This window comes from Peromyscus maniculatus, chromosome 11 (genome assembly GCF_049852395.1).
Source record: "Peromyscus maniculatus bairdii isolate BWxNUB_F1_BW_parent chromosome 11, HU_Pman_BW_mat_3.1, whole genome shotgun sequence".
NCBI classification, from domain to species: Eukaryota; Metazoa; Chordata; class Mammalia; order Rodentia; family Cricetidae; genus Peromyscus; species Peromyscus maniculatus.
The window spans coordinates 95,100,379-95,124,253 of record NC_134862.1 but is presented as its reverse complement, the minus strand read 5'-3'; the positions used below and the strand labels follow the sequence as shown (position 1 = coordinate 95,124,253).

General features: G+C 41.2%; 2 long non-coding RNA genes across 2 annotated transcripts in view; both read right to left on the bottom strand.

Moving 5' to 3' along the window:
* The window catches only part of LOC121821388 (uncharacterized), a 55,581-nt gene that overhangs the window by 11,598 nt on the left and 20,108 nt on the right, over nt 1-23,875 (bottom strand). The gene's annotated exons all lie outside the window — the stretch shown is intronic.
* Nucleotides 2,574-5,336, bottom strand: LOC143267860 (uncharacterized). The gene is made up of 3 exons (XR_013043490.1): nt 5,226-5,336; nt 3,881-3,994; nt 2,574-2,663 (listed from the first exon to the last, which is right to left on the bottom strand). It is a non-coding gene; the product is annotated as an uncharacterized LOC143267860 (long non-coding RNA).

Here is a 23,875-nt window from a genome sequence, read left to right as displayed (position 1 = left end):
CATGCTCACTGCCCTTTCTGGAGACCCGAAGCCCAAAATGTCTTAGCTTCCTCACCCTGGAGAGTCAGCTACATAATCTCCCACTCACTGTACAGGACACATGCCTCTTGGCTGTGTGGAACTGAGGAAGGGATGAGGAAATGTGATGTCTTTTCTTTGTTTTTCTGAATCCAAACCAATGTAAATCTCCAAAGGAATGTTACCTCCAACATTGAATATTTCCTATCTATTTTCCTGTTCCTGTTCCTGCCTGAATAGCATTACCCATCCACTTGGCTGTACCTTGGATTTTGTCAAGTACACTCTTGCTTTTGGTTGTGGTGTTTGGTTATGTACCACTCGTTCCCCCGTTTTCTAGCTTGTAAAATGTTCTTGCTGTATCTCATTTGCTTCTCTCTTCTTAGCTATTCTAATTTTTTCCTGGGGCTTTCTTCTATGTCATCTTGCTGCTGTTTCAGTGCTGTTTCCAGGAGACAGACGGGCTCTGCCTATTCACTTGGTCCTGCCTGCCTAGGAACACTGGTTCTAGCTTTGTCTTCCCTGCCTGCTCTTGGTTTTGTGATCATACTTCCCCCAGCCTTCAATGTTCACAGCCTCAGTGATGATTTCTGATTCTCATCTTCTAGCATTGACCTTCCCAGGATCTACAAATTTAAGTTCCCTCTGCCTCCAGCTTCACAGGAGTAACCCAAGTTCACCTTGACCAATACAGAACTCATCACTACACTTCCCTCTTTGTAGACTGAAAGAAATTCTCCTTCTCAGCTGCTTTGTTATTCCTCATTTTATTCCATTACTGAATTCTGTAAATTTTGCTTCTAGGGTTTCTAGGAAATTGACCCCTTTCCACTCCTGTTAGTCTATGTTGAATCTGGGCAATCAAAATCCTCCCCTAAGTCTCTATGCTCTTCAGAATCATCTCTTAGGCAGTAATTATTTCATCATTAGAGTCCCTTAGCATAGACTTTCTGGGAGTCAAAACTTCCTTGTTCTCTTCATCCTTTACTGTTTTCCCTTCTCAGCCCGTCAGCAGCCTCCATCAGCTTTCTGTGACGCCCTCTTGGTGGAGACTACTAGATCCCATTTGTCTTTTGCATAACTCTGCTTACACTCTTAGAGGCGGGGATTGAAAAATCAGCCTTTCCTTAAACATGTGCAACATCTTCTAGCCGAAAATTTCCCCATTGATTGGACAACCAACACTTGATTTGGACTCGAGCTCAAAGTTTAGTATTTTCAGTAACACAAGGAGCATCACAGGGAATTGGCCACTGTCCAGCAAAGGATTATACAACCTATGCAGATGGTGTTCCTTTACAGCAAGGTAAATCCAGCACCTGTGTCCTAGGGTAGGTGACTGCCAGGATTAACCTGATACCAAACTAGAAATACTCACCTCTGAGAGGGATGAGAGTTTTTGTGAGAATAATCAAAACACATTTGATTATTATATAATATATTATAACACCACCCCACAAACACTGTGTCGTGATGATTTTATAAGTCTTTCTAGCTATAAACTATTTAACATTCTTCAATAAAAAATCGGAAAGAACCAAGGAACATGCAATTTTCTTCGGAAAAAAAAAGATCCTGGCTTACACACAGTAAAAGGTTTGTGTGGGTTCAAAAGGGGCGACATAGACACTATTTTTTTGCTATCATTGGCTTGCTTTCAACATTGGTGTCCAAAACAAATGAATCTGGTTGGAAGGAGTTAAGGGCTGAAGTGAGCTAGGCCAATTCTTTTAAAGATACGATTGCTGCACTTTCCTCCCCCATTTCAAATCTGTGTTGGAAGATAGAAAGCACTTCAGCTCAATGAGTCACTTTGACATCCTTGCCAGGACAATTAAACTTCCAGTATAAAACATGACCTGAAGCCTGCCCTCCACCACACCATCCCACCTCAACCTTCCCACCCCATGGGGTCAGCTCTTGACATTTAACAGCTCACAATTTCAATTGCTTGGCCAGTGAAACCAATCTAATGCTTTTTGCAAGTGATCTGTTTTCTTCAGCATATTGAGCGATATAGAAAATGTGGTGTTGGTTCCTCTGCCGGTCAGAGGAACATGACGCGTGCCTCTCGATCATGATGGAGGCAGTCTTTGCAGCATGGGGAAAGACAGGTCAGTTCTCCATCCATGACTCCTCTTCTTTCCTGCCCTGATGCTTGAAGGGAAGAAGAGAGGAAGAATTCCAGCAAACACAGCCAAGAATAAGATGTATAGCCTGGGCAGCCCTATCGTAGATGGCTGCATGAAGTCTTGGGGATTAAGCTTCTTCAACTACTGGTTACTGAAGCAGTTAATACATCTTGCAAATTTGTGGCGGCCTTATTGCTAACAGCTGAGAAGCTTTCACTCCTCCTCTCATTTGCTATTGATGTCTTGCCATATTTTGAGTATAATCCTCTCAACAGCATTACCTCATTTTTTTTTTTTTTTTACTCCTCTCTTGCAGATTATCTCATCTGGGCTATGCTCTTTGGTGCATTGGTGTTATGTTGACTGTGTCTTGATTTTTCATTTTAAAGGTATCTCTAAACATAGCAGGTGCTTCATGAATGTGGCCTTCTTTGACACCACATGATCACCTGTGCATGACGAGGGGCTCTTTTTTTTTTTTTTCTTCATTGATTGGTATTGATAGCAGGCTGCCTGGCATGTAAAAAAAAAGGTGTTTCAGGTTTCTTTCTTTCTCAATTGTTTGTGACACTTAACCTCTTATAGGGTTATTTGTTTAGCATGGCTGGGATGGAGATTCCACCTTCATATACTTTAGTGTGATAAGACTCTCAGCCACTTGATTAAAAACCAGCTTTTCATTGGCTGAATAATTCTTTTGTGTGTATGCTTTAAAAAAAAATATACAGATCCAAGGCCAGGCACCAGGCTGAGCTCCGAGAATCCGGATGAGAGAGAGGAGGGATTCTACAGGTGGGGGATGTTGAGATCATGATGGGAGGATGTGCAGAGATGACCGTCCACTCTAGTGGAAGCCCATGAACTGTGGACTGGTGGTTGTGGAGCCCCCAGGGGACTGGACTAGGCCTTCTGGATATAGAAGACGGTTGTTTGGCTCGAACTGTTTGGGGGGCACCTAGGCAGGGGCATCAGGTGTATGGGCAGGCTTCTGGGAATCCAGTGCCTGTGGTGTGACACCTTGCGCAGCCTTGGTACAGTGGGAAGGGGCTTGGACCTGCCTAGGCTCAATGTGTCAGGCTCATGCTGACTACCCATGGGAGACCTTGATTTGGGGGATGTGAGGATGCAGGACTGCTTGGGAGAGAGGGCTGGGGGGGTTAGGAGAAGGGAGGAAGGGGAATCTGTGGATGGTATGTGGAGTGAGTAGAAAATTTTTTAATAAAGAAAAATGAAAAAATAAAAATAAATAAAATATAAAAATAAATAAATAGATAAATAAATAATAAATATATAGTTTATACTTCCCAGGACACAGAACTCAATATTAAAGACACCCAAACTCAATTTAAATAAAATAACCCTGAGTACAGTGGAGCTTTACTGTCCTCTGCTCCCAGTCCTCATGTACCAGGCAGTTTCATCGCAAATCTAATTAACTCTACTTTGTCCCGCACTCCTCCAAATTACAGCCCTCAGAGTAAACACATGCACAAAGGTTCTGTGCACTCTGTCCCTGAGGTTTCCCTCAGAGAAACAAACAAAGCACAATTCCTGCCTCTGCCTCGCCTCTCCATACCAGTCTGTACTGCCATCTCTGTGTCTCCTATCTCTGTCTTTGTCTCTGTCCCTTTCCCCAACCCTATCCACAGCCCTACACACCCCATCTCTATCCTTAGCCCCATTCCCAACCCTCTCCCCACCTCTACCTTTACCTCAACCCTCTCTCTTACCTAGATCTACACCTCTACCTGTCTCTCCTCGTTCTCGTTAGGGTCAGTGTCTCGGTCACTGTTTATCTAAAATGATCCACATGGTATGGCCCCCATTCTTCATGGTTGAGCTCTCTATGAGAGATTGAATAAAAGTTAGTTAGGTGCTCAGCTCTTTCTGTAGCCGAGCAGAAGAGGAATAAAAGCCTAAAGAGATACATTTCAGAAGAGGAATAAAAGCCTAAAGAGATACATTTCAGAAGAGGAATAAAAGCCTAAAGAGATACATTTCAGTTCCGTGGAGTGAGAGTGGGAATAAACAGGACGCCAGCAGGAGAGGCTGATCACCTCTTTTGTGAATTGAGTTGGATTTCAAAGGGTGGGAGAGGCCTCCTGCACATGAGTGGGCGTTTGCAAGATGGAGATGAGGTGGCACTGTGAGGGCAGCAGAACAGTATGTGCAAGGGTGTTCTGAGTTAAGTGTGGGGTGTGTTTGGGGAATGGCAAACAAGCCGGTGTGGCTGGAGTTTGGGTTGTGTGGGAAGGAATGGCAGAAACCCAGGATGCAGAGATGGAAAAGACCCATTATCTCATAGTCCCTTTCTCCTTCTCTTCCTTCTCTATCTCACAGCCAATGTGTCCTCGATGTTCTCATCCATGGCTGGCTCGGGAAAGTTGATTTAATCTCTTTGAACTCAAAGGAAGAAGGTCAGGAATGGAGACAGGCAAGAAGCCAGGTCACAACCTTTCTTCTCAATGGCCAAAATGCTTTAGTTTTACATGTGATTGTCTCTGTCTTTCTAAGTCTGAGTTACTCAACATTTAGGTAATGTTCTATTTTTAATGGGTTTACTCAGATCAGTGTTTAAGACATTCTTCATCCTTAAATCCAGTTCCTTAGATCCAATAAAGGATAAACTATCATCTGATGTACCTTCATGCAATCACAACTGGCTGTGGTTTGAGATTCAGGTCTGGCCTTGAGATGAGTGACAAAGTAAATTATTTATTGAGTCTTTCACCCCCTCCCCCCATTAAAACGCTTTTACCTCCTCAGAGCTTCCAAACAAAACTGTAATGTATCTCCTTGTGGGAGAGGACTGTTTCATTCCCCCTTGTGTTTATCACTGGCATGGTTTTTAATCACAAAGCTATTTCTCAGCAGTGTTGGAAGTAAAGTTACATGATGGCAACTCCATGTGATATGCAGTAGCCTTCATATTTAGGAAACACTAAAGCTGTGCTTCACGAGACAACATTTTAGCTCACAAGACTGTTCTACCAAGAGTACCAGAAAACCCAAAGACCCACAGCATCGTATTTCTCCATGTGTAGCTATTATGTTAACCATTAAACATGCACTTACTGTGGTTTCTGAGAAATCAAACAGAGAAGGACAATTTGCCCTTGAGGATCAAGTTAGAATACCAGACCAGAATCGAAAGATACGACAAACAGTTATCTGGCATCTAGCAATCTGTAAGGAGACAAAGGAAACAAAACAAAATGGGGTATTTTTACCTTGAAAAGAGAAGGCTGGTTGAACTAGCAAGAAGACTAAATGAAGTCCTGCACACATGATGTAAAGCAAAAGTCCTCTTCTGAAGCATTGATGCCGGCCAAATACAATTATAAATAAAATCTCATAGAATTTATAAATACAAAGCAGAATACAAGTTTTAATTGAAAATATCCTTATTTAACCTTAGTTAATTGCTTAAATCTTTAATTGATAAATACTTTAATAAATAGCTAGCAGAGAGGACTTTGAATGTTTCCAACAGAGAGAAGTGAATCATTATTTAAAATGATGGGTGTGACTGTGTCCTGAGTTGGTCATTCATCACACATTGTACATATGTATTAAAATGTCACACTGTGCCCCACAAATATGCATAATAATTTTGTGTCAATTACAATTACTAAACATTAAACTGCCTGAAGAAGTATAAATAATTTATAGTTTTAAAATGTTGATATCTAAAATCTTATAAATTCTTGCATTAAATTCACCTTTTGTTTCATACTATGTTGCTGCCTATATTTAAAATATTGTGACATATCCAGTATAATTCAACATTATTAGTAGATGTGAATTGCACTCCATTCTGCCTTGTTTTAGGCATCCCTGCATATATTTTTCCTTTAGAGATTTAATGCAACATTGCAACCCAGAGGCAGCAGTTGCCTGTACAAGATCTATGTATACAAGATTAAGCCAACATTCCTCCACAGATAGGGGAGGAGGTCCCAAGGCCCCATCCCCATATTGGCAATTTAAACCTGTGGACAGAGGATGGTTAGTTTCCTTTGAGGATGTGACCACTGGTAGGCTCCAGTGAATGGTACCACATCCTTTGGCATGTAGTCATCACTTTTTATTCTCTGGGTGCTATGAATAAAATAAAAATGAGGACATGAAATTGGGAAGGATACTGGGAGATACTAGAAGCTAGAATGAGAAGATAATATTGGGTGGGTATGAACAAAATGCATTATATAAATGTGTGACATTTTCAGAGGAAGAAAAATAGTATTAAGAATGAAGAAGCAAAGAATAATGTTCATATACTGATTTCCTTATCAGCCCCTCACAAGTATTATGAGGTTTAGACTATGTATTTTTATTACAGATTACAATTTATGGGGAAGTCCTGTGTCCAGTGTTTATTCAGTTGTACAAATCCAATGTAAATCTTCTAACAGCTCTAGGAGATAGTCCACCTTAATTCCATTTTGCATAAGAGGAGGACAATGAGCCAGAGTTCAAGGTGCCAGTGGACAGTAAAGCCCAGATCTGACATGTCTGCTAAGGTTGACTTGCTCCAGGCTTTTCCTGGAACTACCCAGCTGGTACACAGGGTCAGCATTTTAATCCTTGGTTGACACACAACATGGTCCTGATTTATTATTTTTCATTTAAAAATAGAATGGTTAGTTATTAAATGAGCTATCAAAAGTAGAAAGTGGTGTAGTGAGAAACAAAGAAATTCTCAACCCAATGTTCTCTAAATAGAGTAATTTCCTACTCATGATTATTTCTATGGAAAGGTAAAGCTGCATTTTTCAAATCTACCTCATCAAAGCCACTCTGGCTTTCATTTGAGCACAACTTCCTTTTCTCTGTATCATTTTTCTCTAAGGAAGTCAGTAATAGCTGCAGCCTACTAACAAGTCTGCGTGACTTCATTGTAACCCTGGGGTCATTTTTAAATATTTGCTCAAAAATTTTGGGTTGATATTGTCAGTGTTGAGATCAAGATTACAGAGGCTAAAGAGTCAGAGAGGCTCTTCAAAAGAACTCGTGGATGCTAGATTTTCTAATCCATTCTTCAGAACTTTAAAATCATAACCATCTTGTTCAAAATGCATTTAAAGTAGATTAGATGTCCCCTTCCAGAATGATTGTGTTTGAGCATAACCGAGTATTTCCTTGACTCAGGGACATTGCAGCATTGTTACCATAGCATGAGATAGTTAGGAAAGGGCTTTTCTCATTTTGACAGACCTAGAATTCTGTTCTTTTCAAACTGAAGATCACTCTTCCATTGTGAGGCTCCACTGGTGAGTGGCAGACATTTTGACTTGTTGTGACTGACAGATGACCAGCTACATTCCCACCTCCTAAAACTATGCTTACCCCATTTTTTCTGTTCATGCACTAAAATCAGAAAGAAGGAACAGGCATGCTACATGCCATGCTGGACGCAGCACATTTTCGGTCCATTTGTCAAATGGAGGCTATTAGCTCTGGTGCTCAGTAGAGCAAATACAGGCTTAGATGACCAATGGCATACATGTTCTCATCTGTGAGCTGCTAGGATGATGGCCAGCCAATGCATGAGGTTCCCTTGTATGTCAATGGCCGAGTGCAGCCAGTATTCAGCCTGAGACACTAGTTTCACATCCTTCACCCTTCTGCTACGGTCTGGCTTGCCCGTGCAGATACCTGCACAGTCACTTCCTCTCCATTGTGATATATGCATGCAAACTACCACCTCTGCTTTATCAAATAGTTCCCCTTGGCAAAAGACAGGTGGACATTCAAAACTTAGGGTCCTTTTGAGAATAGATTACCAACAAAACTGTTGTGATGAGAACTGAAGTTTAAGGGTGTCTTGAACTGTATATAAAATAGACACCATAAGAAATACTGAACTTCAAGAATAAGTTAAAAAGGAGGTTGGTGGAAGGAATGTGCAGGAAGAAGCTAGAGAGAAGGAGACCAGGCTGTTTAAGACATGAGTTACAAGCAGAGTTTCCCAGGAAGCACAGGGCATATGGTCAACCTGAGGAGGAAGCATGCAGGGGAAGTGGGCCTGGAGGATCACATGCTATCCCTTCATGCTTTGCTGCAGCTAGCTCCTCTGGTATACAGTCACTCTGTTTCTGTCATCATTTGGCACAAGATGTTAACACACTGGGGACAAATGAGAATAGCCAGATTTCCACAGTGTCTTGATATCATTCCCTTAGTTTCCCATAATGCATCACTAATTTACCAGAAGCCTTTGTTAAATTACACTATAGCACTATCATAAATGAATAAGGTAGTATTTTTTTTTTTTTTTAACAAAAAACTAGCAGTACACCTTATAACCACTGTATATGCACATACACACAGTGTGGTATGTTGGAACAATATTAATTAGATTTTTGTTACTGGGAAAAAATGCCAAAGACAATGTGCCTAGTAAGACCATGGTTAGAATAAGTATAAGGAGGCTGAAGAGATGGCTTAGAGGGCAAAAAGGACACAGCAAAGTCCCAAGCACCTGTGTGGAGAGGTGTGGTGCAGGGGTTAAAAGCACTGGTTGCTCTTGCAGAGGTTCTTGTGGCTGAAGTTTTCCTGGTCCTCCCTGGCCCACGGTCAGGACAAATCTCTCTCACCCACCAGTCCCACAGCCGCACAGACCCAAGCAAACACAGAGACTTATATTACTTATAAACTGTATGGCCGTGATAGGCTTATTGCTATCTAATTCTTCTATCTTAAATTAACCCATTTCTATAAATCTATAACTTGCCACATGGCTCGTGGCTTACCGGTACCCTTACATCTTGTTTCTCAGCATTTCCTGCCTCAGCCCTCCTGTTCCCAGAATTCTCCTCTCTCTTTCTCCCGCCTATACTTCCTGCCTGTCTACTGGCCAATCAGCACTTTATTTATTAACCAATCAGAGCAACACATTCACAGCATAGAGAATATCCTACAGCAGGTTCTGAGTTCAAGTCACTATACCCACGTGATGGCTCACATCCTTCTGTGGCTCCAGTTCCAGGGATCCAACACCTTTTGGCCTTTGCAGGTACCAGGCACACATGTGGTACAGAGACATATATGAAGGAAACACACACACACACACACACACACAAATAATAATAATAATAATAATAATAATAATAATAATAATAATTTTAAAAAGCATGAGCACCCAACTTCAGATCCCCAGAAGCCACACAGAAAGCCTGGCGGGGTTGCAAGCACCTGTTATGCAAATGTTGTAGTGTGGTGAGTACAGGAGCTACCCTGGGCTTGCTGGCTGCTAGCATAGCTCCAGGTTAAGTGTGAGATCCTTTCTCAAGGAAATAAACTGGAAAGTGATAGAGCAGAACACCCTAGATCATTTCCTGGCCTCTGTAAGTGTGTACAGGCATGTACACACACACACACACACACACACACACACATACACACACACACACCACTCACATGCCAAAGTGCAGAAATTTAAAAAAGAAAAAATTTGGACTGTATCATTTTAAGCAAATTATTCTGCACTTACTGCCTACTTATTCTTACTTTCCTTACCTATCACGTGGGGAATAAGATTTCTCTAAAACCACTCAGCTAGCCTTCCTGCCTTCCTGTCTCCCTCATTCCTTCCTTCTTTTCTTCTCCCTCTTCCTTTCTTTTGGGCTGAGGCTTGAACTCAGGGCTTTGCACATGCCAAGTTCTCACTCTAACTACTCACTCACACCCAAGACACAGACCACAGGTATTATAACTATACCTTTAATGAAAGAATGGTCTGGCATCATTTACCTGGTACCTATTACATTTTTTTTTACAGTGACTAAGTTGAGATAATTAAATATTATTAAATTTCAAACCAAGTTCATCAGTTAAATTAAGCATTCAATGTTAGCTTAAAGAAAAATAAAAAATAATAATTTGAGATGTGTAAACAACAAATTAAGATGTGTTAGGACACGCTGGCTCTCCCATGAAGGAGTCACTTCTTCAGCTCCTTGGGAAATATTGCCTGCTGGGGCTGTGTTGTGTAGACCTACAGACCCCAGGTTGGAGCCTGATTGATCAAGAATTCCATGATTAATTTCACCTTTATTTTTTCTAAGGGGGTGGAGCAAATAAGTGTTCTAAAAGAAACACAAGACTCAACAAATTGAGATTGGGATTTATTCCCGGTATTACTTGGATTTCCAAGAATTTTTCGAAGTCTTGCCTTTCGGCCACAATGCTCCTTGGCTTTATGAGTTATTTGCCAAATTCATTTCAAGCCCTTAAATTTACAGTTAAAAGAGAAATAAAAAAGTCTTTCATTTGTTCCTAAGCTGTTTATTTTGCTTGTAAAACCAATCATAGCGTCTACCCAATAAAAGGAGAAATGCATGAAGAGTTATAACTCTAGAAAAGTTAACTGTGGAAAGCTGAAAAGACCCTAGGCAAAGCCAGACGTCATTTTAATGAGACAGAAGTTTCTCTTTGAACTTGGGAGGGTACGAGCAATAAGCTTGCTGAGAAAATTGCTTCTTTGTCCTTTTCTAGAATTTTCTTCTTCAAGACAGAATGTCACTAAGCCTGAGGCTGAACTTGCTGGCGTCTAAGGCATAGCACAAGCAGGCAAAAAGCTGGCCACAATTCTCCATGGTACCGCAGCACCAGGAAAGCTGCTCAAAGTGCGGGCTAGAGTCAATGAGGTACAGTGTGAGCCCCAAGGAGCATCCTAGCATGGGGGTGTGACTTGGACGTGTTTTCTTGCCCTTGCTCTTCTGTATTAGCTACATCAATCACTGTCACAAAAGCCTGACAAGAAGAGCCTTAAGAGCGGAAGAATTTATTTTGGTGGAGGGTTCGGGGGGGATACAGTCCATCACTGGGTGGGAGGCGGGGGCGGACGCAGAGGCAGGTAGTGTGAGACTGGCGCTGTTAATCCCTTCACAGGCTGGTCAGGCTGTAAACCTCAAGTGCCCACCCCAGATTCACCCCTTCCTACCAGCCTCCACCTTCCAAATGTTGTAGAGCCTTCCAGAATGCACCATAAGCTGAGGACCAAGTGTTCAAATAGATGAACCTATGGGGGGAGGGGGCATTTCACACCGCAACTACAGCACCCTCTTCTACTCAGCCCTCACTGTCACATAAATATCCTTTCACTCTTACATCTATGTGTGTGCTTGAGCTCATGTGCGCATACACACACACACACACACACACACACACACACTCTCACACACACACACTCACACACACACTCACACACACACACTCACACACACACTCTCTCTCTCTCTCTCTCTCTCTCACACACACACACACACACACACTCTCTCTCTCTCTCTCTCTCACACACACACACACACACACACACAACTAGATGGGATGTCTACACATCTATGAGTTCAGAACTATAGTTGCAAAAATATTAAAATGGACATCCATTTCCACCCCTGACCCAATATCAGGAGGGAGACTGGACATCAAAATCCTACAAAATTCAGGAAAACAAATAACAGCATCTAAAAAGCACATCGTCCAATTTGCATCAAACTTACCAAGACCAGCAGTGACCACATATGCTCTGTTCTACTAGAAATTTGGGCACATATCAAGGGTTTGTTTCTCTGGGTTTAAAAACTTTTCATCACTTTTTCCTTCTAGAATGAAAACACAACCCTAACTACTTTACCAGGGAACAGAAAGTGTTTGAAAAATAATTTCACCCCTGCCTAGTGCCTGCAATTGAGATCAGTGTCACTTCCAATTTGTTCCTGACTCCCAGGATATTTTTTTGCTCATTGGGAATTTTGCCCATGGGAACACTAACATCTGTGGCACAAATATGCAAACAAGCATAAATAGCTGTGTGTGGAAGCAATAATCTGGTGGTTTGCTTTCCCACTAGATCCCAAGTCCATGAGGGAACTGCAATGGAAGGCCGCTCAGTGGTCAGCCTCTCCAAGAGGAGGCAAAGATAATGCTGTGGCCTCATAAAAAACGATGCATCTTTAGTACCCTCTCTTCTTTAAGTTTTCCTCCCTTAATTCTTCTTATGGGCAGGGGAATCGCTATTTTTGTTACTTAACACACTTCTCTGTAGTTATTTTTACTATCTACTTGCCACTTGCCTAAGCTTGCTAACACTGAAACCAAAGTATCAACTTTCAAACAAAACATAAAAACACAAATCGAAGTAGAGCCAAACTGGAGATGCCATCAAGGTCCAATCTTTAATGCAGTAGGGACCCCTTTTCTCTAAGGGGTCAAAAGTGTGGTCCTCATGATATGGCAGAATGGTTGGAATTGAAATACACTCTTGGAATGATCAAGAAACTTTTTTTAACATAGCAGAAATGTTTAGTATCAAAATTAAATGTAACCCTTACTCACAACTCTTCTTAAGAAAATGCCTAAACTTCTGTCAGTCATAGTTCCCTCACATTAAAAAATAGACATAATGTCATTTCACTTTCATGTGCTTGTTGGAAGAGCTGGAGAGGTTGAGTGTGTAAAACGTCACACAAGACAGTCACAAAGTCCAGCAGGTAGAAACTGTGATTGGACAGTGGAGCTGAAGTTACATTGGTATCTTTTGGCCTGATAAAGCTGAAATGCTGATAGATATTTTTGCACCTTTGTTCAAGGAAGCAGGATATAGCATGCTGAACATGAGTTTCACATAAATGGATTCAGTAACATTTCTTCATGTTTGGACTTATCCAGCAGTTCCAGCTCCATCAAGTCATATGGCTGCTTTGTTCACAGATGGACTCATGGAAAACTGATAAGGTCATTTTATATATTTGTTTCATGTCATCTTTCAACTTTTTGAGAGAGGTTCTTGCTGGGAGATGTCTTTCTGTATGCTGTGAATATATGTTGTTCCCATTGGTTAGCAAATAAGCTTCTTTGGCCTATGGCAAGGCAGCTTAGAGGCAGGTGGGAAATCCAAGAAGAGAGACAGGAAAGAGAAAGGCAGAGTCTGGGGAGATGCCAGCCTGCTGTTCAAGGAGCAACATGCCAGCAGACTGGTAAAGCCACAGAACATGTGATAAAACATAGGTTAATGAAAATGGGTTAATTTAAGATATAAGAACTATCTAGCAAGAGGCCTGCCATAAGCCATATACTTTGTTAGTAATATTAAGCCTCTGAGTGATTATTTTATAAGCAACAGCAGGACCTCAGGGCTAGGCAGGACCAGAGAAAATTTTGGACTGCAAGTTCTCATTATATAGCCTGTAATATTCTTGAACATGTAGCTCTCCTCTCTTGGCCTTCCAAGTGCTGGGATTATATGGGTATGCCATCATGCCCAGTCTATGCAATTTTAAAAATGAGTTCTTTTTAATGGACCACAGTATCAAATGGCAGAAAATGGCCTTGAATGTAGCTACATGGTTAGTGATGGGAGTGGTAAGCACCAAGGCAATATGATAGTCAAGGGGGAAGGTACCAACAAGAGATACACTGTAAGGGTTTTGTGGGAACTATTTAGAGTCTACAAGGTACAGAGGCTTAGATCACTGTTTGGTGTAGTGATATTTTGTTTGTGATCTAACAAATAAAGCTTGCCTGAAGATCACAGTGCAGAGCTAAGCCACTAGTTAGCCATAGAGGCCAGGCAGTGGTAGCACACACCTTTAATCCCAGCACTCAGGAGGCAGAGGCAGATGGATCTCTGTGAGTTCAAGGCCACCCTGCACTATACAAGACTGATGCAGTCTAAAAGAAAAAGAAAGCCTTGCAGTGGTGGCACACACCTTTGATCCCAGCCCTTGGGATCTCACACCTTTAATTCCAGCACTAGGGAAGTGGAGACAGGAAGTGATAAGGCTGAGCGGAGAGAAGAATAAAAGGCAGGGAGGAGATGGGAGCTTGGGCCTTTTCAGTCTGAGGATTCCTATAGGTAAGAAGTCTTTCTAGTGGCTGGCTGGCTGCTTCTCTGATCTTTCAGCTTTCACCCTGATATCTGACTTTGGGTTTCTATTATTAAGACCAACTAGAATTCATGCTACAGTTTGGCCCATGTTAGATATGACCAAAGTGGCATCATTTTCATTTTATCATTAAATTATAGTATCATTAAGAATTGGAACAGTATTTAATTACCACACTCAGTCACACCCCATAATATAGCATTTATCACTTGCTTACATGCATTCTGTGATATGTATGTGTGAATTATGTATCTGTACTTATTTTTATTGTATATCCTTTGAGGTTCAGTTCTATGTGCCTTCTTGGCTAGGCTATGGTACTCAGTTGTCCACCTAAACAGTAGGTGTTTATTTACAATGAGTTCTTTTAGAGATGCAGAGTATCCACAATTGGTTAGTTTTTGGTGAAGCAGATGGTATTCCCTATGTGGATGGGCCTCTTACCTTTTGAGGACCCAAGGAACAAACAAGAGTCCCAAAGAAGCAGGAATTCTGCCCTAAGGCTACAGCAGCAAATGCTGCCTGAACATCTAGCTGCTGGCATCCTCTATGGATTCTGGGACCAACATGAAACATCAACTGTCACCTGGGATGAAGCCTGCCTCCCCCCCCCCACATCAATTAGATTCTCAGAAAAAAGAAACCATTAGAAAATGCCTCTCTCCCTCACTGAGAATTCTGATGGGTACATATTCCTGGTTTCTTTAGCTCTAGCAAGGCTGACAAACTATTGCTCATTTGCTATGTCTACATATATAAATTTTAAATCCATTTTTCTAAAATTAAGACAAAGTCAATGGATTTTTCATAGCATGAGAACACTTCCAGAGATTAAATACACTGAGGAATCAATGCATGATGATGAAGTGATAGTTTTCCTTCTAGTGCATTCTTTAATAAGAAAATAGATGTTCACCAGACTGAGTACGGTTTTACAATATCTATAAAATGTGACTTACCTGATAATTTGTAACTAGAAGTTTTATAATAATTATTTTCATAGAATAGGGCTTTGGGAAATAGGGAATAGAAGTTGCATATGGTTCCATTTCACAAATGCTAGGTGATGGAAAGTTCAGAGTTGTAGTGGGTAGCTGACATAGCTTAAAAAGAAAAGTGTCAAGAGCTCTGGGTAGGTACACCAAGTTGATTTGCAATGCTATTGTCTTCATGTTGGCTTAGTTACTTGCATAGTAGCTAAGCTATCATGTCATTCTGAGATTGCAAAAACCATGCTGTCTACATAGGAAATAGGACATTCATCCTGTCATCAGAACCCCAAGCTTAATGGGACTGATGTGGCTTGAGTTAATATCTAACTTCATCCCTTTCTTCTTTTAGCTCATTGTGAAGCTTTGTCTAGATCAAATAGCATTCATTGTCTTTCTCTCTGTCTTTATCAGTTGAGTGATCGAAGAACACCACTGTCAGCCTTTGAGCAAGCCAGCAGGCATCCATGGAAGCCGCAGTTCAAAAGCTTTGGCACATTGTCATGAAATTCCAGTTTTCTTCCCCTAATATAGTATAACATTTAAAATCCTTTCTCTCCACCCTTCTCATGGTCATAAATAAAAGATTGTAATCAGATCAGAATAGCCAAGCATCTACTGGAGGGAATTTCTTGGCATTAGCCACAACCTGGTTCCTGTGAGACATGATGATTCAGCCCATAATCACTCTCTTCTCAGAGAAGGAAGGATGGGTGGCAATGGCTAGGGTGATATTCCTTGAAGACTGGGGGAAGAGCAAGATAGCCTTTGGAGGCAGCAAGCAAGAACCCTGGGGTTGTTGACTCCCACAGATGCTTATGTGCCATATAATTGGCTAGGGGTAGCAAGATAACAGACTACGTGTTAAGTGACCTAAGCAACAGGAATCCATTTTCTCATGTGCTTGGAAAATAAAGGTGTCAGATAGAGGAACTAGTAGGATTGGCTTTTACTAAAGGTCTCTGTCCTTGGCTTATGAAGACCTTTAACAAACTGTGTCCGGATTAGCTCTTCAGATAAGAAGAGTTTATCAGCAGTGCACTGCTACACTGGGATATGTTCTTATGACCTCACTGTAACTTAATTCCTTCTTTTTAGACCCAGGGCTTAAACACAGTTGTATTTTGAGGCACGGAATGTTCAGATTTTAACCTATTCTAAGAGTGAGGCATTTTTCAGACCTATGTGGCTTATTCATAGTTTGAGTATGCTTTCAAAGGCTGGACACCAGGTCAAGCTTGTAGAGCTGATGGAATCTTTGAGAGATACCGCCCAGTGGAATATAGTTGGACCCTTCGAGTACCTTTGAAAAGTATTAGTGAATTTCTTGTAGGACCCAGTTGGTTCCCGTAGAAGCAAGTGTCTGTAAAACTAATTAATTCATGCTAATGAATAACATCTTGTCACCAGAAGGATACGGGCCAGCCGCATCAACTCCATCCATAACAAATATATGCTGATTTGGTGCTGTTTCTGATCTTTTGTCTGAGAACATTCTAAACTCAAGCTTGCAGGTCTTCACCTTCCCTTCCTGTTTTTCTCTCCGTTCTGGCCTCATCTGACAGAACTTGTGCACCAGGAATCCCCTCTCCTGTGGGAGACCGGCCACCGCTCCAGACAGACCTCTGCCAGAAACATCGAGAAAATGGCTGTGGAGGGGGAGATAAAAGAGAAGTAAGTTAAATGGGTGGGGAGAACGGGAAGGGAAGGGAAGGGGAGGAGGAAGCAGAGGAGTAACATGAGGAGGAATGGAAAAGGAAAACTGAGCAGTGGGAAATATGGGGAGGGACCAGCTAAGCCATTTCACAAGGTGGGCTTGTCACTCAGGGGAACTGTAACGTTGAATCTTCTTCTCACTCTATTTGGACTTTTCACTTAGATCTCATTTGCCGTCAAAGCAGAGAACCCTCTTGCTTCAGTGTTCTCAAAGCACGGCTTTGAGTTTGTGTTCCTCAGAGAATTTGCAAAGTTTTTAACTCAAGTGAATTCGTCTAAAATTGTTCCACACAAAAATTACCGTCACAATGCTCTTGGATGTGAAAATGGAAAAAATGAAAACCAAACCAAAGCTGGATTTAGTACAGAGAAGGACTGACTGGAAAAATACAACAAATAAACAAACAAACAACCCATAAAAACCACGCCCCCCCCCAATACCCGGAACTAAGGGACATGCACATCATGATGATAAGACAGGCCATAGTTTCCGTGGGATCAGGTGACCTGATTAACAAATAATTTAACAAACAAGGAGGTGCAGAGATGAGGAGGCTTTGTGTGTGTGTGTATGTGTGTGTGTGTGTGTGTGTGTGTGTGTGTGTGTGTGTGTGAAAAATGGGATATTTCAAGAACATTTTTAAAAACATTTAGCACCAGGTTATTGTATTCAGTCATAAAATGAATCAAGTTCACAATTAAGATTTTTTTAAAAATAAAATAAATGTAATAAAAAGTCAAACAAACATTGTATTCTGCTGCACTTGGCTAAGATTCTTCACACCCTATTAATGCTAAGTCAAGAAAGGAGGAGAGGCACACAGCCCCCTACCCCTTACCTCTGAACTATTGGCTATTGATAGACTCTGGAAGACAGGAAACTCTCTTTAGTTGTGTAGCTGCTGCTGAGCCAACTAGACTCCAGCAGCTGGTGCCAAGCCTCTGGTCACACAGAGAGATAGCCCTCTTGATCTGAGTGTGTCACTGAACAAAAGGAATAGTCTGTTAAAATGTTTTAATGGATATCAAAACAAACTTTTCTCAGTGATCCATATGGTAAGAATCTATCTCAAAATCTTTCCCAATTAATAAAGTATTTTTGTCTTCACACTCCTGTGTTTAGTACAGTGTACACAGAGCAAAGAAGGCAAGTTAAATTTAAAAGCTGTGAATGTTCTGTATATCAACCTTCTGTCAGATGTGGAATTGGTGAAGATCTTTTCCCATCCTGTAGGATGTCATTTTGTCTTGTTGACCTTGTCCTTTGCCCTACAAAAGCTTCTCAGTTTCAAGAGGTCCCATTTATTAATTATTTCTCTCAGTGTCTGTACTACTGGTGTTATATTTAGGAAGTAGTCTCCAGTGTCAATGCATTCAAGACTACTTCCTACTTTCTCTTCTATCAGGTTCAGAGTAACTGGATTTATATTGAGGTCTTTGTTCCACTTGGATTTAAGTTTTGTGCACGGTGACAGATAGGGAACTATTTTCAGCCTTCTACATGTTGACATCCAGTTATGACGGCATCATTTGTTGAAGATGCTTTCCTTTTTCCATTGTATAGTTTTGGCTTCTTTGTCAAAAATTATATGTTCATAGGTGTGCAGATTAATGTCAAGATCTTCAATTCGGTTCCATTGGTCTGTATGTCAGTTTTTATGCCAGTACCAAGCTGTTTTTATTACTGTAGCTCTATAGTAGAGCTTGAAGTCAGGTATAGTGATGCCTCCAGAGGTTGCTTTATTGTACAGGATTCTTTTAGCTATCCTGTTTTGTTTTTTTTTTCCCATATGAAGTTGAGTATTGTTCTTTCCAGGTCTGTGAAGAATTTCGTTGGGATTTTGATGGGGATTGCTTTGAATCTGTAGATTGCTTTTGGTAAGATTGCCATTTTTACTATGTTAATCCTACCTATCCATGAGCATGGGAGATCTTTCCATTTTCTGACATCTTCTTCAGTTTCTTTCTTCAGGGACTTAAAGTTCTTGTCATATAGGTCCTTCGTGTGTTTAGTTAGAGTTACCCCAAGGTATTTTATATCATTTGTGGCTATTGTAAAGGGTGCTGTATCTCTGATTTTTTTCTCAGCCCATTTTTCATTTGTATATAGGAAGGCTATTGATTTTTTGAGTTATTCTTGTATCCTGCTATATTTCTGACAGAGGGCTGATATCCAGAACATATAAAGAACTCAAGAAATTAGACATCAAAATACCCAACAGTCCAATTAAAAAATGGGCTATAGAGCTCAACAGAAGAAGCTCAAATGACTGAAAGACATTTAAGGAATTGCTCAACATCCTAGGTCATCAGAGAAATGCAAATCAAAATGACTCTGAGATACCATCTTACACCCGTCAGAGTGGCTAAGATCAAAAACACTGGAGACAGCCTATGTTGGAGAGGATGTGGAGCAAGGAGAATACTCCTCCACTGTTGGTGGGAATGTAAACTTGTATAGCCACTTTGGAAATCAATATAGTGCTTTCTTAGAAAATTGGAAATCAACCTTCCTCAAGACCCAGCTATACCACTCTTGGGCATATACCCAAGGAATGCTCAATCATACCACCAGGGCTCAGCTATGTTCATAGCAGCATTATTTGGAATAGCCAGAACCTGGAAACAACCTAGATGACCTTCAACTGAAGAATGGATAAATAAAATGTGGTACATATACACAATGGAATACTACTCAGCACAGAAAAACAATGACATCATGAGGTTTGTAGGCAAATGGATGGAACTAGAAAATATCATCCTGAGTGAGGTAACCCAGACTCAGAAAGACAAACATGGTATGTATTCACTCATAAGTGGATACTAGATGTAAAGCAAATGATAACCAGACTGCAACTAACAACTCCAGGGAGGCTACATAGTAAAGAGGACCCTAAGAAAGACACAGGGATTGCTCAATGACAGAGAAATGGATGAGATCTACATGAGTAAACTGGGGGTAAGGGGGATTAATGGAGGGCAAGGGTTGGGGGAAAAAGAGCTTAGGGGAGCGGAAGGTCCCAGATGGATCAGGAGCAGAGTGGGAGAATGGGGAGGGAAATACCATGATGAATGAAGACCCCAGGGGAATAGGAAGAAGCAGAGTGCTAGAGAGGTCCCCAGAAATCCACAAAGATACCTCCACTGTAGAATACTGGCAATGGTTGAGAGAGTGCCTGAGCTGACCTGATCGGATGGCTGAACACCCTGCCTGTCATGGTAGAACTCTCATCCAGTGTCTGATGGAAGCAGATGCAGAGATCCATGGCTGAGCCCCAGGTGGAGCTCCAGGAGTCCAATCGGCATGAGAGAGGAGGGATTGTATGAGTGAGAGATATTGAGACCATGATTGGAAAAAGCACAGGGACAAATAGCCAAACTAGTAGAAATGCATGAACTGTGAACCAATGGCTGAGGAGCCCCCATGGAACTGGACCGGGCCCTCTGGATAAGTGAGACAGTTGATTAGCTTGAACTGTTTGGGAGGCCCCCAGGCAGTGGAGCCGGAACCTGTCCTTGGTGCATGGGCTGGCTTTTTGGAGCCTGGGGCCCATGCTGGGACATTTTGCTCATCCTTGCTGTAGGGAGGAGGTGACTGGACCTGCCTCAGCTGAGTCTACCAGGCTGGGCTGACTTCCCAGGGGAGACCTTATCTTGGAGGAGGTGGGAATGGGGGATGGATTGGAGGGGGGAGGACTGGGGGTTGGGAGGAGGGAGGATGGGGGAATCCATGGCTGATATGTGAAATTAAGTTAATTATAAAATAAAAATATTTAAAAAATAAATAAATAAAAGCTGTAAATGGTTCACACATGTAGTCCAGCACTTAGGAAGGACCTTTCATGCACACACACACACACACACACACACACACACACACACACACACACTACACATGCATGCATATATGCATATACGTATATGTACATATACATGCAAACATATATGCATGTATACTCATGCATATTGATATAAAGTCTTACTCTGAAGTCCAGGTTGGCCCTGAAGTCATGGCAGTACCCATGCCTTATATTCTCTTATTGCAACAATTGCAGATTTCACTATCCTACCTGGTTTCTCTCAAAATAAAACCTTATTATTTTAAAATGAGAAGAACGACATATTCTATGCCCATTCACAGCTTTTTTTTACTAAATGAATTATTAATGAAAATCTTTTATAAACTCCCCCCAAAAAATGGGATGAATAAACTTGTCAGGTAAGTAAATCTATGTAAGGCAGCGCCTCAGAGCTCTGAGCTCCAGAGGTAGGGACTGTCTTACAAAACTACCTTGAAAAACAGTCCAGACAATGGTACTTTATGGCTTGAGCCTGCGTTGGTTCATGTTTTGCATGCTCACCCTACAATTGCTGGTGATGTTGGGGGAGGCTATGAGCCTTCAGGGGTTGGGGGCAAGCTAGTAGAAGTGAGGCAGGCAAGCATGGGAAGCAGCTCAGGAAGTTGGGACTCCACTGGGCTGGGGCTACATACTCTCTTGGAACAACGCACCTAGCACTCTGTTGGCAGCCTGGCACTCTGTTAGCAGCCTGGCACCCCATCTGCATCAAGCTGCAGAAACACCTCCTTTAAGCAATGAGAACTGTTATGATCAATCCACATGAGTCTATTAAATGAGTACCAGAATTTATTAAGATATAAATTGAGGAAATACACTCATGAACACAGAACAGAGTAGAGAGCAGAAGTCATTCTCTGATCTGACTGGGAGCAAATCCACCTCACAGGCAGGAACAGGTAGAAGGGGTCTGCGACCCTTCCCCAACTCCTTATAACAGTTCATGCACAACAGCAGAAAGCACCGCTTCCTATGGTGATATTTTATTTGTACTAAAATGTGATTTGTATGTTAATAAATAAAGTTGCCTGGGGGTCAGAGCTAATAGCAAGCCTTAGCAGAAGCTGGGCAGTGGTGGTGCACGCCTTTCATCCCAGCTCTTGGGAGGCAGAGCTAAGCGGATCTCTGTGTGTTCAAGGATATAGCCAGCATGGAGACACATGCCTTTAATCTCAATACTAACCATAGAAGACCTGGAGGTCTGTACAGACAGGCAGTGACTAGGAGGTCATGTGGTTGGGTTTACAACCAATGAGAAGGCAGAACAGAAACACTATAAAAAGACAGACACACAGGAAGTAGGTCTCTTTTGGGGAGGTAGGGCAACAGTGACAGTGAAGGGTAAGGTTTTTAGCTCTTAGCTATTGCTCTGACCTCTTGGCTTTCATCTCTGTATTGGCTCTGTGTTTCTTATTGAATAAGACGGCTACATCTACAGCTTCCTTTGGGTCATATAGCCCAAGGTCATGGGTGGAGCAAATACCACTACAAAGAATAAGTCACCCCACTTACTACTTCTTGATAATGCCCTGGTTCTATTCAAACACACATAACCCAGCAACCAGGAACAACAGCCAGACCTGATCAAGAGTGGTTTAGGTGCATGTGCGGTCAAGCAAACTGTTCAAAGTGAACTTACCATCTTATCTTGTGCATAATTGGACATGTGTATGATTAAAATCAGTTGCATTATGGGAAAGGGCACACACGGTGAACAACAGATTTGTGTATCCATACTGCCAGTCCTCACTTGGAGAAAGGTGTGATGGTCATGGACCAAAACTGAACCATTAAGGAAAACAAGCTAGAATAATAAACAAAATCAATTACTTTGCAGCATGTTGTCTGCAGTAAGCAAAGGGTGGGAGGTTAGTAAAACAAGAAACCAGGGCCTGGGGGGATGGCTCAGTGGCTTAGCACACTTTCTGGGTTCAGTTCCCAGCACCTACATGGTGGACCAGAGCCATCTTCAACTCCAGTTCCCGGGATCTGACATCCTTTTCTGGCCTCTTATGGTACTAAGCACACATAGATATACATTCAGGCAAACACTCATATGCATAAAGTAAACACAAATACATCTTTAAAAAATCAATAGCAACCAGGTATGTACAACTTGCTAGTAAATATTAACAGTTCCCACCAGAATGAAAGCAGCATTGATGGTGAGCTCATCAGATTAATACCAAGGCAGACTTAGCTTCATTTGCAATTGATGGATAGGTGTTGTGTGTGTGTGTGTCAGAAATCTTGGTGGTATAACTGTCATCAAAAAACACATTCAAAATCAAACACTTACTTATACAGGTTTAGCTTTTGAAGTGTATAGAATAGACTTAAATATTACATATACTCACTGATTTTTTTTGTTAAAACTTAAATTTTGACAAAAATAAATATTAAATTATTACAAGGACAAATCTGAAATGTCTAAGTAACTCTTCAGTGTAGAAATTACTCTCTTTCTACCCACTGTGACTGATCTTAGCTTTTCTAGTAAACTATTTGAGTTACAAACTATTCCTAACCCAATCTACTAGATTTTCAGAGAAGTCTTGGCTCCAGCTTATAAAGTGAGCACTTTAGTGAAATACTGTGTTTTTCTTTCTAATATCTAGGGTGTTGATATAAAGATATTGGACACCATGTGACACTATGTTGAAGACAAAATTGGCAATGGTGATATTGAGTTCATTCATACAATCTTTGCTAAAAGCAAACATATTTTTCAGCAATAAGTTATGAGATATAAATTACAGTGCTGCATACAATGTGGTCCCTGTATTCATGTCACATTCATTCACTCAACAATCACAGGTTGCTTCTCTAGAATAATTATGCTAGGTGTTGAGGATACTAAGTAGGATAAGATGTAATATTGTCTCTCACTTGTGACCTTGATATATTTGCATAGAACAACTTGTGAAAAATACCTTTATTAGGAGATAAAGAATGTCATAAGAAGGGTGCATATCTTCAAAGTATGTTATACTAGTCCAAGTTTGCTCCAGGAAGAGAGGAGCCACTGGAAATGTTTAGAAGGAGAATCACATTACCATAGTTGTGGCTTCTAGCTGGATCTTGCCAGATAGAATCCATACACAGAGTTGCTTGAAAATTCCAATCTTGAGCTCCCAGAACTGTATTCAATTGATCTATAGATTCATAGCATCCACTAAATTCTTTTATACTTAACACTTGTGTGCTTATTTATTTTTCAGAGGGAACAAATAACATAACCTGAGCTTCAATCATTAGAAGGGAACAGTAAA